This window comes from Glossina fuscipes, unplaced genomic scaffold (assembly GCF_014805625.2).
Source record: "Glossina fuscipes isolate IAEA_lab_2018 unplaced genomic scaffold, Yale_Gfus_2 117031, whole genome shotgun sequence".
NCBI classification, from domain to species: Eukaryota; Metazoa; Arthropoda; class Insecta; order Diptera; family Glossinidae; genus Glossina; species Glossina fuscipes.
The window spans coordinates 31,824-50,151 of record NW_024006127.1 but is presented as its reverse complement, the minus strand read 5'-3'; positions in this window follow the sequence as shown (position 1 = coordinate 50,151).

Below are 18,328 nucleotides of genomic sequence, written 5' to 3'. Positions count from 1 at the left end.
TAGCCAGACAGCCGTCTCGTATAAGTCATGCGTTATTGCTATGGAAATTGCAATTTTTGGGGAATTTTCAAATTTCTCTCAAAGATTGCTTGAGTATTCTACGGGCGGACGATACAAGCCCATTGTGAAAGTTAAAGTGTACACGATTAGGGCATAAAAATTTGCTTAGGGTTATTCAATTCCCAGTTTTGAACTTTAAAGCGAATAGGCGAATAGGTCGATCAATAGGTCAACAATCTATCCATGTTTTTAAATACCATTGAATGTCGCGTACACAATGACGAGCCTAGGTATACCTACATCTCGCTCTCTGGTGGATGTGTAAATATGCACAACGTTAACTAATTTATATTTCGATGTTTATAAAACATTAATTAAAATTGATTTTTATTCTAATGGCTATTATGTAAAAATTTTTATAGCATTTTAAATTAAGAAAAAAAACATAAATCACTTTAAACAATTGTTGGCCACATAAACAAGAGAAAAGAGGAAAAGCGCAAGTTTCTAACACTATTGCAGCGGTCTAAAGAAGCTTTCTTTCGACGGAAAGGTATGACAATATTAACATTTAAGGACTTTGGTACCTTCCACCATACCTTCAGGAAAAAAGATGATTTTAGAAAATTTATAACAAATGGCAACATTCGACACATTCTTGCGAAGCATGTTCAGTGAAATGAGCCTAGCGTTATACTGACTCCTGCGACGTCACTTTTAATTAAAAGGAAAAGGAAGCAAATCGAATCTACAAGCCTACAGCTAGAGGAGTTCATGTGATTTTCTAAAAATATTCATTTTTGTTCTATTAGCGAGCAGAAGACAAAACACTCTTTCATTGTTAAACAAGTAAAAACACCATAGCAGGCCACGTGCAGTTATTCGTGCAAAACCTTCTCAGAATAAGAAGAGGAAGAAGACGCAACCAATGCGTTGCATGCAAAATAAATCGTACGGAAGGACGGACAGATGGACAGACAAGTTCAGATCGATTCAAAAGAAGGTTCAGATTCGATCTGCATAATACAGATAGGCCTATCTCAAGTCGTAGTCTCAGGACATAAAAATATTTTAAAATTCTTCCGTAGACCGCTGTGGTCGCATTTTGAGAAAAAAAAAAACGCTTTTCACGTCTTGCAATTTATTTATGATATGTTTTCTTATAATAATGTATTTTTTTATGACTAGACTGCAACGCCAGGACTGCAAAAATGGCTTTCCCTGTTCAAATTCTTCTCATTTTATGCTCGATTGTGCCTATTTTGCTGCATCCGTGCAAAGGCAAAATCGCACATTTTAAAGTTAGAAATCAACAGGTAAAATATTAGGCTATAACTTCCCAGCGGATGGATCGAGGATGTTTTAGTTTTTTCTGGTATGGTATAGTCATGTAAGTGACCAAATCACGGCCATTGGTTGACCTTATATTCCTAACTGATTATGAAATGTTTATGCCGAACCTCGACCCCGACAAATGTCGTTTTGTCGCGATGGAGACGCTCAATAAATGCAAGGACCCCAAGAGCAAAGCCGATGATAATGTAGCTACAGGTAGTGCCATCCATACGGGTGAGGTCGAACGTAAGCACTGAACACAAGAGCAAGCAGTCCAGACAAGTAACCCGAATGCCAAGCAAATATGCCTCAGGTAATTAGATGACAACGAAGGAAAAAGATCACCGAAACTTGCGAACCTACCAGGGCACCGTTTCGTCCTTAAAAGGCGAATGAACCAATGCAATTGATCAACGGCTTAAGCTTAAGCAAAACGTAACGGGAGATCGTTGAAAATCACATGCAAGGAGAGCAAATTCTTATAATCGATCAAGGGATGTTTGTGCCAAACTTCACTATCCTATCTTCATATTTGCGATTGTAAAGATTCACAAAAATGACCCGTGAAGTTGAGTCGCATTATGTCATATAATGCAACATATATACACATATAACATCTAAAGATACCATCTACCTCTTTAAGCAGACATCCAATGTTAATCTGCGTCAGCCATTTGCTCAGTAAAGGAGACGATTGCGTGAAATTCTTTGAAAAGCTAAATAAAGATCTCTACTTACAGTTTATATATCGCGCCTACATAAAGCCACTGGTGTATGTGCATACAATTGATGAGGTGATTGCAGTCAAAGGCATGCTTTCTTCCCGTCCTCGCTGTCCGCTCACGTTCACGTTTTATGTTAATTGGCAGCAGCAGACAATATAACGACAGCACAACATAGCTTTACAAATGGAAAGCAGCAATAATTTGAAAATATGCTAAAAACAACAGCAGCAACAGCAACAGCAACAACAACAGCAGCGCCTTGCAAATATGTAAAACAAAAAATGGCAAGAAAATGAATTTAAAAAACAAAAAAAAAAAAAACAATGACAAAATACCACAAAACATGCAAAGAAAAATTGACAAAAAAAAAAAAGAAAAGCAAACCATTACAACACAAAAGCACGATAATAAACAACTATAAAAATGCAATTTAAAAACAATATTAAATAAAAGGAAAGAACTTAATTTTCGTAATACAGTTTTGTAACTTATTTAATATAACATTGTTTGTGCTATGAACGAAAAGGAAATTTTTACAATGAAATTTATTTATTTATTTATTTTTTTTTTTTTTGTATGTTTTAAGCAAAACAAGAGATAATTATGGCTTAGTAAGTAAATTGAGCTCACTTTAAGGCAAATCCTAGATACTTTCCCGACCGGGAAATTTTTACAGGACCTATCTACAGAGGTTCGGTAAGCTATTTAATGCCATGCTTCAGGCTCTGTAGTCGATCGAAGGCACAACTGCCCACAATTGAAGAATAAAAATGAAAAAGCTTTCAGACATGGATCGAAATGCACCCGCAAAACGCATCAAAACAATGGGCAGTTACTAAGAAAATTTTCAACAAGATGTATTCTAAGTGGTGCTGGGGAATTTTTCATCTGCAGGTGTGAGTGTGTACACAGACAATTTCATCTGAGTCCCTTGTGGCCTTTCTTGACTTCGGAAAACCAAAGAGAAATAATGGAACAATCATAGACGTAGCACTTGTCGGTCGGCCGGGTACATTGGACACTCCCTACCTTTCTGCCACTGCCCCTATTTGACCATCTTTACATTATGCAGATACAGGGGCTATCCCCTGAGCGGTTGGTTGTGTGCATAAAACAGAAAAATAAATAAATAAAACAAACAAACAGGAAAGACAGTGACCTTAGTAAGAGTTCCTTACTGCTGAGGTTATTATGAAAGTGACCGGATTGAGGCCTTACCGAAAAGCATTGACTAACTTTGCTGGCCTTCAATTGACACCAAGTACGTGCACACCGTTTATTTTTACTAGAACATTACCCATCAATTCACTCACAGCTCGTAAAACAATGTATGTTAGATTGATTTAAAATGACGCCACTTGTTGAAAGATCTTTTCTTTTCGTACTTAGCACATAGGCATTCACTAATTTCGCAACAAGTAGTTACATATATCATAACAGGTGTGGCAAACTTTCAATTTCGTATAAGCAATTTTTTCTTCTTCAAGTAGATTGATCGTAACAGATTTTCCATTACCATACCACTACAACTGCAGCTACGTTGATTCACAGTTTCTTTCATTGTGGCGTTAATTTCCAACTTTCCTCACTTCTACAAATCAGTGGCGGCACTGCGTTCACTGCCTCAAAATCACTTTAGTAGAGATTATTATCAAATTTATGGCTACATTTGATTTATCGGTTCTTTTAAATGAAACAATAAAATGAATTTTTATTCGAATTTTTAATGGGGCTCGACGGCAGACATGCATTTGCGAAGCCTTAAAAGCTGCCAGACGAATGAAATAGAAATACAATAGAATCTTTTGCGAATATGGAGCAAATTGCTTTTATTTCTTTTCGTGACCCATTTATTTATTTGTACATTTTAACGTATCATTGCAGGAAAGTTTTATTTCTCATTTACACGGTATTGTTTTTCTCGAAATTCTCGGCCGAACAGATAGCAAAGGAATGTTCGCTTGAAGGTTGTGGACAGAAAACAAGTAAAAACGCTATGGTGGACCACGGCCTACCATCGAATACCCTACACCACTTCGTTTGATACAGTTGTTAATGTAATATCTTCTCGAAGTAAGTTGTTACATGGGGAGTGCTTGACAAAGTGGTCCGACCTAAATCATTATCAATAGTACATGTCCTTGGGCCGGTTTCCCGAATTTAATCAAAAATAGCTCAAAAATTACGATCACTTGATTGAATACAAGAAAATAAGAAAGAAGGACAGATGGACGGACGGAAAGACACGCAGAAAGACAAGCTTACTGAATCGACCGATATAATAAAAGCTGGGCGTATCTTGAATCCTTCTGTGTGTTGCGTACATTCGCACAAATTTAATATGCTCTCGACAGTGCTAAAATGTACGTGAAGAACGTGAAGCACAAAAATGGGAAAGCTCTACAACGCAGAATGTTTGTGGTTAGGCGGTCCTCTCAAACGCAGTTCCAGGCAGACGGTGGGAATAGCAAGCCCTACAAGGGTCATGGCCCGATAAGTGGCACATCCGATAAGAAATCTTATATAAAACTTTCACTATTCTATTGTAAACGTAAACCGTAGATAGGTGCGATCACGGCACTTAATCGTAGCATATAAATTTTCCTTTGGTGTACAATTTAAAAAAAAACGAAACATTGAAGATATTTGCGAACTTATGCGCCTCCGATGGAATGCTTAATAGTGGTTTCATAAAATTCTTATTTTCTTCTTTTTTATAAGAAAACTCCTTACAGCTGGGTTAGGTGATAAACATTTGCGGTTGGAGAAGCGCAGGAAGACTTCGTTTCATTTTTATTTTCAATTATTCGCTTTTGTTCTTTTATTTATGATTTCATTTCTGCGTGGACGTTATAATGAACAACCTGGACGTATATGAATCCATTTACTCCATAATAATAATTTTTAATTAAATCTTGTTTTATTCTCTAATAATTATTTTGATTGAACATTTTCGTTTACCATTATCTGGGAGGAGCTCGCCATTTCGTTTGAATAAATAATAAAACTTCTTCTTATAAAGAGATAAACGAGAAAATTATTTAAAAAAGTTTATCGAATGTCGATAATGTATTGAAACAACGCATTAACTGCCACAACCGAACTGATGCGCGATAAAATATTTCTTTGTTGAAAAAATTGATTGATTGATGTTTACTTCTAAAATACAATTAGAAGGAAACTTCTTCTCTAGGCACAAAATTTCGAATATTTATAAACAAACAGACATCAAATAGTCTTGTGACGTACTTAAAATTCATTTCCAGACCAAATATAATAGCTCTCTCTCTCTCTCTCTCTCTGCCTCTATGGTTAGCCATACTTTGGAAACCCACTCTTCTTCCATAAAGAGACGGAAAAAAAAAACAAGTAAAAAACTATATTCGGCTGCGACCGAATGTTTTAACCCATCACCGCTATTGTAAAGAAAAAATTACGAAAAGAAGGCAAAAAATAAAGTTTCATAGTCTATTATATTGAATGGGCATGGTCGCTTTTATATATTTTTGTAGAGTAAAAATGAAAATTGACATCGTGTGTCCAAAGCAGGTATGCACAAGTATGTTTACCACACCAATTAACAGAGAGATGGACAGATGGACTGACAAACATGCCGTAGAAGGGTTCACATATTATACTAATCAATGGTATGTAGACTGCATGGGGTCTCTAAAGTTTCCTTCTGCAAATGTTTCGCGAAAGGAATATTCTATAATAATAAGTAGGCGTGGCCGATTGTTTCCAGTTTTTTGCAGCTGCTACACGTCCGCCCATAGAATATAAATACAAACTTTGAGCATAATATCCCATTCGTTATATTTTTAAAAGCAGAAATTGTGCAAGGTGTAAGGTTACGTTGTACTATGGGCGTACCGCTGTACCGATTTAGCTCAATTTCATTACTAACCTGCATGCAAGAATTTCCAATATTTCGGGGAAATTCGAAACAAATAGCTTCCTAACTACGATCAGGAGAATGTTTAACATAAGCAGACAGACAGGCAGACGGACGGACGGACGGACGGATGGACATACTTAGATCAATTTAGAATTTCATGCTAATGAATAAGACTTTATAGGGCCTCCCGAACGAACTTTCGGGAGTGTTGTCAACGTTTTGATAAAACGAATATACCGCCTATCCCTCACAAAGATGGAAACAGATCCAATAATTCAACCACACGCAATATTTTTCTAAAAATATATTCCATAATATATTCCGTTACATTGTGGGCCGTAGTACTTAAATTATGTATTTACGCATTACAAACACAATTGATGAGAAGAGAGCTGCTAACCGATCAATCAAAATATCATTTACAAAATTATTAGAATTTTCATGAGAAAAAAGAAAAATAAGAAATAAAAAAATTGTACCTTATGGACATTTTAGGGGCATATGATGAACATAAAGTCAAGCGAATGCATCAAAATCGGGAAGATTTCCTTCTCCTTTTTGATTGACAGGTGAAGCACAACAGACTCTTCAAAAGACTCTGAATCATGTTTATAGCAAATTAAAGATCGGTATCCCCTGAAAGTTGTAAGGTTAAGGATTCACTCGCACCTTTCTACACAATATTTAATCATTAAATTTAGCGACCTGTCTGCTAAGATTCAATTTCTAAAACAAAGTTTAGTTTATAGTTTATTAGAAGAGAATCTTTAAGCATAGTGTAGTCCAAGAAGCATAGTGTAAGATCGACTCTTGCTCCCATTACCTATTTGCGAGTATTTCTAGCGAAACAATTCAGCTCGCACAGTACAACTCTAGATTGGAGAGAGAAGTCGATCATCTGTGCTCACTAATGGCGAACAAGAGCAGACCTTGTCTTTATAAAATCAACGAACGCAACAAATTCAATAAAATGAAGTCACATTTCTTGCTCCTTACTTGGGGAATACTTTGTCTAATCAATAAACCAACAACAAATCTACTACTATTATAAAAATTTTTCTCACCGGATACTTGTATTGTTGTATGCGTTGGAAAAATTCTGTCCGTAACTGTACCTTAAACAAATAAAGGGGATTCTCTTTCACACACCAATATGACGAGATGCGAGAGATCATTGGGTACCAGAACCCGGACATTTCTAATTCGATATAAAACGAGCGCAGATTCAAGACCACAATGCTTCCAATAATTTCACTTATAACGTCTTCTCCATCTTTAATTATTATTATCTCATTCGTTTTCTTTTCAGCAAAAATCTCGCACTTGGTCGCGGTTTCTTACAAGTCATACTTTCAGTCAAAGTTGTAGGAAACCATAGGCAAACACGGGCTCCGCAAATGTTGACAAATGTTCGCATTATGGACGCGGACAGAGTGGCCATAGGATAAAATGTCCGTGTTCCGAACGCGGGCAGATGCTAAGAGAGTGTAATTTGAAACCAGCGCGTGTTTGGAGACTTCATATAACTTTGGCTGAAAGTGGAATCAATTCCGAGGAAAACGGAACGAAGCGAGAAGATTGTGGCCCAAAAGCGAGAGAGTCATATAATGACAATCGTAGATGAAGAAGACTTTGTAAGTGTGAAACTACTGGAAAAATGCCTCAGGGCACCATGTACTTTACATCAAATTAAGAGCGAATACTTTTGCTCTTGGGTGTAAGGAGTTTGACCATCACACTATCTTCTATTCACAAGCCGCTTGAAAGCTTCTCTGCAAACTGTGTGGAAATAATTAGCAGCGATAATGAGGTGCCAAAGGTATTTTGGAATCGAGATCGAATGGAACTAAATAAGTTTTCCACCCATCAAGTCAGAGGGAGAAAGGAGATGCTTTCCCTCATTCCGATGCGTCGTCGAAGATATACCGTCAAAGTCAAACAGCTCACACCTGGCGAAGGTCCCTGAATTGGATCATACCTAAGGTACTTTGGAAGTTGTACCAAATTCTGAATATCGTTTGAATTAAGCAACGAAATGCCGAATATTCCGATTAAAATTTATACATAATTATATAATAACGAATTATTTAGTACTTTAGTTTAGGTCAAGAAGATTGCTGCCTACATTCTTGTTCGGTAAAAGTGCGTATGTCGCGTCTTTTTAAAAATACCATTTTACATTCGCTTAAAATAAAAAATAAAAAAATTTTCTATTTTTAATTAAAATTTTTTATAAACAACTACATTATTGCTCTGCGCGTCAGTTGGCTTTCTTCTATTGCAGACGCGTTCGTGGTCTCGTGAATGTAAATCTCGTGTCTTGCGTTGGCAGACAACATATGTAATATTCTCTCTCTTCTTCTGCTTTCATCCACTGCCAGGAGGGAGCGTGAAGCAAGCAAAAAAAGAAAGGCAAACAATATCGTTTGCACGACTGTTTTCTCTCCCCTCCCCGTACCTAATCACGTCCTAATCCTTTCCCCTCTACACAGATTAAGTGTAGAAGTGGAAAATGAAAGCTAAAATAATAAAATTTTATGAAATCGAGCAAAGGGCAATGCTGCCAAAACAAAAATCTTACTGCGAAGATAGCACACACACACACACACACACACACACACACACAATTATATCTAACTACTACACAAGCAAATACATTCGAATAGAATAGAAAATGACTACAATTAGAAACAACAGCTAGAAAAATTTGTGACTCGTCGAGATAATGAAAAAGTGTTTTTTTTTTTTTTTTTTTTTTGCTAAGAACAAAGCAGAAAAAAGAATTCGTATGCGCCACCACAGAAATACTTACTTAGCGTTAAAGGTTTACATGAATTTTACACGTTTCAGAAATGTCGAGAGATGATGAATGGCGCATTGACTACATAGCAAATAAGTTGACAAAATATTGTGTTGAACGACGCGATAAACAAGAAAAACAATACAAAATTTAATAAAGAAATTTTGAGAAATTCCGCAGTGCTGTCGTGACACACGGACACGGACATATGTAACAGTTTGACGTTCGTTTTTTCTTATAAGCCCGCATATGGCAAAATGAATATGTATCGGCTTACGATGATCTGCGATCAAATTTCCCGCCTTAGACTTCAGTTAGGAGTCCAGTTTGCTTAGCAACAGTCATGGGTAACTTTTGCAAGCCGCCTTTTGTTGGCCAAGCAAAGCGTCTCTTGTCAAATTTTCTCCGATAGACTTTAGTAGTTAAGAGCTGGATTTCACTAACGACAGAAGAGTTTCTACTACACAACTCCTATAGGACGACGGCCACGAAAATTTGCTTGTAATCCTGCAAATACCTTATTCCTTACAGGTTTCAGTTAAGAGTCGATTTTTAGCAGCAAAACTTAAAAAGAAAAGTTCATGCTACACCTCCTCAATAAGGCAACCAAGCATAAGACAGTAAACCGATGTTTTCTCCCAGGTCGTATATAGGTTATATAATAACGTGAGGAAACTATCTCCCTGGTTTCTTCGGCGGTACACCGTAGACACTCTACAGATAGATTACGTCCAAGGTTAGACCGAATCGCTCAGCATCCATTACTTGTAAATATTGCTCCCAATTATCAAAACGTATCGTTCGACTTGAATGTAATTTTGGCGAAACCTGAAATGAATTTCAAGCCTAATCTACTCCGTCTATCCCCCTATCTGTCTGGGAGTCATTTTCCGAGAAATTACTACAGAAAGCTGAGACTTTGTTAAATAACTTAATTTCCCTTCACGGATCAGGTTCAAGTCGACAAATGCAACTGCTTAGGAAATAGAACCTCTTTCCTCTAACAAGTTCCGCTGTGATCGGACATGAATTACAAATTTGCTTTGAACGTCAGTAAAGGTGGGATGAAAATGATCTTGATCGGGGTTAAGTAATATGCGCAGAATTAAAAACTCTATGAAATCGCATAAGATTTGTGAAGATAAAGTCATATATTAAATATGTTACCCGGCGACAGTGTCTTCTATGAGCCAGAGCTACAACACGATTTTCACTCTCAACGGTGATTGATTGATCCAGGGTCCAGAGTTTTATTATTTAAACTTCTCCAGAATTGTCTGTTGACGGGGAGATTTTCAAAATTTTGTCAGTAAAAATATTTACTAAAACCACCCAAGGAGCATAGAAGAGCTTTACCTCTGTCAGGTTTTTAAATGAAAATTAAACAATTGTCGTATCGAACTCTTTTTCCCGCTGAATCGCCATGAAACCTATACAAGCAATTCTTCTCTCATCAATTCTTCTGCTCTTCTGGTATTTTAATCAGGATGAAATATATTTTCGTAAGCTATACATAAAGTGTTCATCAAAAAATAGAAATTCATCAGAAAAGAATTTCACTCATATTCACCGAAGTGCTTACCTACGTAGACATAGCTCGCGAGTTGGATAGACGCGCACAAGAGCGATAGGGGAAAAGAGTCATAGCTTCGCAAGGCGTCAGGTGAATTTTTTATTTTCTTCTTCGATGAGGACCGTCCTATAAATTTTGCTTCAAAGGTCTATGAAGCGCCCGTTCAATTCATATTTGAATGCCGTGCGTTATATTGTAACAAGATCTGAGAAAACTTTTAATTTTTAATGTTCACCCATAACCGCGAAAACTTGTAAAAAAAATATATTTTCCAAATGATTTGATCTTGAGAGTTTCTTAAAGGTTATCTACGATTTGTACTATGCTTGCGGCTGGCAAAATATTTTTTTTTTTTGCTTTATAAAGGACAGTGAAAGTTGATTACATAAGGATATGAAAGAAACGCGTGTTGAGATATTTCTACAAGGCTTTACTTAATACTGTTATGCTTATAAGAACTTTTCAAAATAAGGCGTTATGCGGGAAGTGGTTCCAAATCATTTTTAAAAGCGTTCCTTGTTGATCGAAGACACGTCGGTGTTCCGAATTGCATTAAAGTATCTCGAAAATTATGGCTTGTAGCTTGTAGATGGGCAGACGGACAGACAAGCTTAGTTCAATTTATTGGTATGAGCTCATCTCAAGTCCATCCGGATATTGCATAGGGACAAGGTACAAGAAAGTTATACTCAGCTGTGATCGTATCTTCTACAGCAGTCACAGTTATCTTAAAAACGACTGGTGTCTTTTGACCGAATGACGAACGCGATTGAAAGTAGTTCGGATTGGCAAACTTTTTCTATTACTTCCCGTATAACGCCTTATTTGGGCTACATGAATAACTATATGGTTACTGTAGGGTGCTTAATGTTGAGTCATTGCCCACTGTAATGTTTTTATTTGTTTTCATCAGTGTTGGATATTTTAAGGAGTGTTCAGCATGGAAATGAAATAAACAATGACAACAAAAAAAAAACGCCTCTTACCCGCTGCGCGTATAAAATAAAACCTTGTACAGTTACAGTTACAGGGGTCAGTTCGAATAAATTCCAAATTCCTTCACAGACAATGAAATGTCAAACTTCAATGCGAGTGCGAGAGATTCTCTCTCACAAATTGTGATTGCGAAGAAAGTCATTCTTAGAAATTCTCATTAGCAGAAATGTATTCTTATCAATACATTCGAGAATGTAAGAGAATAGGGGTGTGGTGGTCTTAGTTAGATAAACTCATAAATTCTCTTCGTGTTTACAGCAAATGAAATAATGATTTATAATCGACTTAACGTTAAGTTGCCTTCGCGGCGTTACCTTAACGTAATATTCGATAAGCACGCACTAATACATAAAATATGATATTCATATATATTATGTAACATGTCAATGAGTAATAAAATTAGAAAATGAATGTAAACAACGATTATCGGATTAGCTTCTGGGTGTTCAATCAAGCTGTTAACAGCTTAACAGAATATGCGATTATCGTTCGGTTCGTCATTCAAATGAATTCTCGCTGCACGTTATTTACATGGACTATCGAAGCTATCGAGCGAATTGAATATCCGATAAGTTGTTGTGCCTTACAGTACTTGTGGAAAATGTTTCGTTAGCTTGGCGTGGTGTATGCGACGTCCGGAAGGCCTTGTGAGAAAGGCCTACCCTTTTTTATATCAATCGATTCAAAGCATTCTGTGAATCGGTTCAAATACGTTCGCCTATTCGCCTGTTCGTATTCCTCTGTTCCTCTAATAAATACTTATGTTCAACTTACGTGACATATTTTGGCACTAGAGCGAACACTATTCACTGCTCCATCCGATACAATCTAAGGCTGTAAATATTCTTTACGGTTTTCGTTTCCAAAGGTGTGACAGACAGACATACAAGATTAGATCGAAACGAAAGGTCGAAAGAATCGAAAGTGATTCTAATCGATCGGTATTATACAGGCCTTTTGGGTGCCGCATACATGCACACGAACGTAATACATTCTTCAGGGCCAAAGCCAAGATACAGACGTTGTTTGCATTTATGGATAGAAAAGAAAGCTTGTGGAGCCGCTTGCACTTTATTACTTATCGTAACAATCCTTTTTACTGTTGAATGTTAAGAAGTTCGATAACTTTACAGCCTATTGGGCTTGTGGTCAGGCGAAACTTAATGCATTCACTAGATATCCTCACAAAAATACTTTGCAGCTCGGAGAGCGAATGAATTTGGGAGGAATCATAAGATTTCAGCTCTTTGGAAGCTCGGATTCCAGGCAAAGTTTGTTAACGACAACTATCATGTCTTGGTCTGGCATATTCATTTACTATGACCCTGCACTTTGTTGTTAGAAACATAATCTAATTTTCTTTATAGGTATGTATCGTACGATACGAGTGAGACGACAAGGCATCTAATGAGTGTTAATGTGGCGATAGTTGAACCATAAGAGAAGCAAAGAAAGGGCTACAGTTTCTTCAAAATGTTGTGAATACGAGTTGTTGGGAGATTAATGTCTTCATTAATATGCCTTTCAAACCAAGATTAGGGACTGAATTCACTTTCTCATTATTAAAGTCGGACGAGAAAGCAATAAAGTAAGTCGTCTACATTTATTCATTTAGTCAAAGCACGTGCGAACGAGATGACTACAACACCAACACCAAGGGAATTGCAAAACCTTACTCCTAATGCACATCGTCTGTCCAGCTGTCCGCTAGACATCCTTTTTCTTTAGACAGAAGGGCAAACTGTACGGTTTGAAAATCTTATAAAAAAAATCATTTTTAAAAAAAAAATTCCTCACAGTAATTTATCTTAACAATTACTTATGCATATCTGAAGATTTCTTAGAAGTTTTCGTTCTCGAATATATTAAATACGTGGAGAAAGTTTATACCTTGGGACAAAGTTGGTGCTTATATCACTTACCATCGAGAAGGCGTTAGGAAAATTTGAATTTTCGAAGAAGAAGAAGAAAATGTCTAAAATCTCTCTATCCAGGGCATATGCCCTTAGATTGTTGAGTTGTATAGCCTATGATGGAAATGCTGAACGATGCACCTCTGCTGAAAGATGCACCTAAAGATAATGATGACATGGGGCGTTTATTATTATTATTATCTAACATATGGTAATACTACCACTTTTGATAAAATATATATCTGTGGTAGTACGAGTTTTGATGAAACCAAGACTGGTCCGACATGCTATTAATGTTTATGTATATAAGTATATCTTCACGGATGGATGCATATTTCTAGCGGCAATGACGGTTTTAAATATATTTAGCATAGCTGAGCAGAGATAATATTGCAAAAAATATAGGAACAATTATGTGTTTTCTATAAAGTTTCATTTTCTTTGAGAATCATTAACAGATTTCGTCATACTCTAGCTTGGTACGGAAATATTATAGTGAGTCCATTTCATGTAGTGTGCAAAACTTACATTTTATATTTATCAAAGATGGAATACCTAAGATTTTTATGCCAACAATCAATGTCACTTCTTGGTGATCATGCTTTTTTTATCAGCGGGACGCAAATAACCCGTGCCGGTAAATGTAATAATAACGCGAGTTTTCTGTTTTTCTTTTGAAAAAAGAAGAAGTCACTTACGAGCCACCATTAGCATCAAATATTTCTTTACTACACTTTTTGTTTTTTTTTTTTCTTTCTTTCTTTTATATGACTATAAACAATTGTAATAAATGTATATAAATTATAATATAATTTATAAGTCAATATTGTGTAAAACTGTGTGTTATGTGTTGCGTGCATTCTTTATATGTATTTCTGTTTTCGTCGTCTCTGCATCTCATATAACAAGAAAAACGGCACATAATAAAATTAAAAAATAAATCTGCCGCAAAAAGTTTCGTGTCCATCTTAATAAATGTCTGAAAATATAATAATGGATTTTTTAGCGAAATTGAAAAAAAAAAATACATAAACAAGTTTTAATAAATGTTTTTATTTTTCTATTTTGCTTTAGTTGAATTTTTTTTTATTCCTGCTTAAAACAAAATATCCTTTAAATTTAAAAAAAAAATATCCTTTAAATTTAATTTTTTTTTTTACTGACCACTGAATATTAAGTTTAATCTAGACTTGCCATAAAAATAGGCCTTAACGACTTAGCGCATTTTTAATCAGAATGTGATTCCGAAACGATTTATCAGAAACTAAGCAAAGCTCGCCATAAAAGTAGACCTTACAGATCTAATGAATGACATAAATTTTTGACCAGTGTATGATTGATCAGGGAGTAAGCTAGACTTGTCATAAAACTAGGGCTCAAATACCCACACAAAGGGACTACTCTAGTTTATTATTATGACAAAATGTACCAATCTAGACTTCGAAACAAGTATTAAAACTATGTTTGTGCGTTTATAACTTTGATTTTTCGCTAAGAGCCGTTAGCTAGTTTTTTTCTTTACATGGTTTAATTTTCTCTTAAATAAAGACGCAGAATTATCGTTTGTGAAATAACAACTATACGCTCTGCACAATATAGAATTGCTGGGTATGATACACAAGGAATAATAATTATATAATAATAATATAATAATAATATTAATATAATAATAAAAATATAATAATAATTCGCAACGTATTCAAGCATGCATATATGTGGTTATATGTGGTTAGCAGTCATTTGTAGATGGTATTTTGATCGTAATTCATGCAAGTGTGGTTTTACTTAATTAATATTTTTATCGATATTTTAGTCTAGAAAATTAGTTTATTAGTTTAGAGATTTTTCACTCCTTATGTGTATGTAAAAAAATGAAGTTTGAAAGCACCCGGTGTTGTTTAGATACGATATCACATTTCTGTAACATATCTGTGGGCTAAAGCTAAATGGTCTGTGTCTTTACTAGAAACGGAAAAATATTATAAAAAAGAGAGTTTTACACTGCTTTACCACTTTAACTGCATTTTTGAAGGTCTCTCTGTTTTTACGCGCAAATACGACAGTGGACCCTTGGTTTCTAGTTACCAGCGGGCGTGACTGTACTCATTTGTCCGATTCGCATAAAGCCTTGCTTTTTTTTTTTTTGAATTATGGATAATACTTTCTTTGTCGAAAAGCGAAGCCTTATTAGGGTGGATAGAATTATGACAATGTCAGCGATAGATAACCGATGCAATAAGAGACTATAATGAATGAAATAAAATATTTCATTGTCAATTATATTAAAATAGTTATTAGTTAGTTAGAATAGTAAGAGGAAAACATGATTTTCTCCCAAATCTGTCAAATGACAGCGACTCCGAACACAGATTCGCACTGCCGGATTTAGCCTTTTTTTTTTTTAATAAAAAACACCTTTAGAAAATTATGGGCTTAGATGTTTAACGGCATGCAAGCATCAAAAACACTCCATGACGACCCTTCCAGGAGCTGTTGATTGTTGAACATAATGATAGAGCTAGGTGAAGGCGAACAGAGGATTAGGGCCGATGTTAGTGGATGTAGGTGTGCTTTCATAATCCTCTTTCTCACTTTCCTTCCAACCTTTGTCCAAGGTCCTACTTTTCTATAATAAGAGCTGCAGAAGTGGCGAACTTCGCCGCTCAATCAGTTTGCTCAGTTTTCAATAGAACCGATATGGCTAAGTACTCAAAGCGTTCCTTTATTTAATGTTAACGGTGTTTCCGCTCGAAGTCGAGGGATTCCGGTTAGCTGTGAACACAGACAGACTGCCAGTGACAATAATAATAGTTTTGGGTTTGCTTTTACAAGCAAAGCTCGTAGCTTAAAGGATAGCCATGGCTTGATTAAGCGGAAAGTGATGGGAAACATCTACCAAACCGTATCAAGAGGTAGTAGGTAAGTAGAATAAAATGAAACTTCACTTAAGTTAAATTTCGGTTTTTCTTTTGTTTTTTTGTTTTTTTTGATTTTTATTTATATTTATATTTTTCTCCTTTTAATTTAATAATTCTAACTGAGGGTTAGGGCTCAATGTGCTTCTTACTGTTGCGTCTTTTCATCTTATATCTATGTATATATAATTAATTTCACATTTAATACAAATAAACTAATGCTTGAATATCATCAGCCAGTCGCGTGTATAGAAAAAACATTTTCCTTTTTTGCTTATAAAATTTTTAAACATTATAATTTTTAATAATTAATTATTGAGAAAAAAAAAAAATATGTAAACAAATCAAATCAAATACTTTACTACTTAAGTCGACATCAAAAGACTAAATGAGTATAAAAAGTGGCGAGTTAGTTAGATTAAGAAATTATTGATTAAATGAAAAAAGAAAATCAAAATGTTTGCATTGAAGGGCATTGAACTGCTTTGATTTGATAGACGATACTGTTTGAAAGGTAAAAAAAAAAAAAACACGTCTTCATTAAATATGAGGCAGCGTTTTGTTCCAGCGATCCATTGACCGCTTATTATATAACTTTTAATTTATTCTGTTCATTTTAAAGGGTATTCCAAACTGAACCGACATCTAAATCCGAGGCAAACAGAGGGTCGTTCGTCTTTTATCATGCAATCGCATACGCATTGGAAACTCTGGTATAGAAAGTGTACAAGTGATATAAAGAATCTGGGGAACAATAACTTCAACTTTGCGCTAATATTTTGCTTGCTACAAGATTTGTTATAGTCACGACATTGTTGAACAATTCTTCATTCCCAATCCCAATCCCAGAATCTCAATTGTACGTTTTATCAGTTTGTTTTCGAAAGTAATGGCCAGGGGAATGAGACAATGTTTCTAGGCAAGTCTTGCGAGACAGAAAGTATTTCTTGGCAATTTTTTTTTTTTTTATATATTTGACTTTGTCTCTCTTACGCGAGACGTGTACTTCTCCGCAATGGAGACCATCAAACCTGCTTCGTTCTGATGGTACGACGAGGTAGTAGGGAGTTGTGGCACAATTGCATGGATGCTACGTTGATGACATCTTGAAAAGCATTTTTCTTGGAGAAAGGATAGTGTGCTCCTATGGGATGCCAGAACACATATTACGCGCAAAGGCAAGGGGTTCAGCTGTGTACAGTAAGAGATCAGGAAAAGCTAAACCGATTTGGCGTAAATCGTAAGACGGAAAGTTAAGAAATAGTGGTCAGATGAACCAACGAGGAATTCCTCTCAATAAGTATGGTATGTTTCCCGTCCCACTCCGAGGAGAATCTCCTCTTGGCGCATTTCTATCGTGGTAGCTGTGCTATTAGGTGGGCCTCAACGGCGAAAGGTTGGGTCATACCCATTTCTTTCTTGTAATTTGGTACATCAGGAGTAGTAGGGTCTCTGTAAATGAAGATTGCCTTCGGGCGCCATCAGGTAAAACTGGAAACTGGAATCTGCACTGCATTATGACTCAGTCACTTATTAAAAGTTCCCCAAACCCACATTCGTCGTCATTAAAACAATATCGAGTATTTCAGATAAGGGTCCAATTTGGAACACCCTGTAAATAGCGTAGCGAAAAGTTTATCCAAAAAAGAGGAAAAAAAGAAAAGAAGAGGATAACTGGTAAAAGCCAGTAAAAACCGAACTCTATTCGGTAGGCGTGGCGAAAACAAATTTTCTGTTTTCGAATCAAAACAGTTAGGAGCCGTTTTAAATATCACTTAGAATCTCTACAGGGTTTTTGTTTTTTTTTTTTGTTTTTTTCTTTGCTTCATTAAATATTTTACAATTAAATTTTTTTACGACTTATTCACTAATGAAAAAATAAATAAATTTTCTTCTCTCTCTTATGCTTATGGAATATGTTTACATTTGTTGTTGTTTGTTCATTTTCGATCATTTTTCCTTTTTTCTTTCTCTTTTTCTTTTTCTCTTCATATATATAGAGTTAATGCATTTTTAAAATTATCATTGTTTTCCTTTAAAATGGTTCAATAAATTAAGTTTTCCGCTTTTCTTTAAGTTAAAGCTAAATTCTATAATTATGCAGTTTTTCTTGTTCTTTTTCTTAGCTTTCTTTTTTTTTTTTTGTTTCTTTTTTCGTTAAAATTTCTATTAC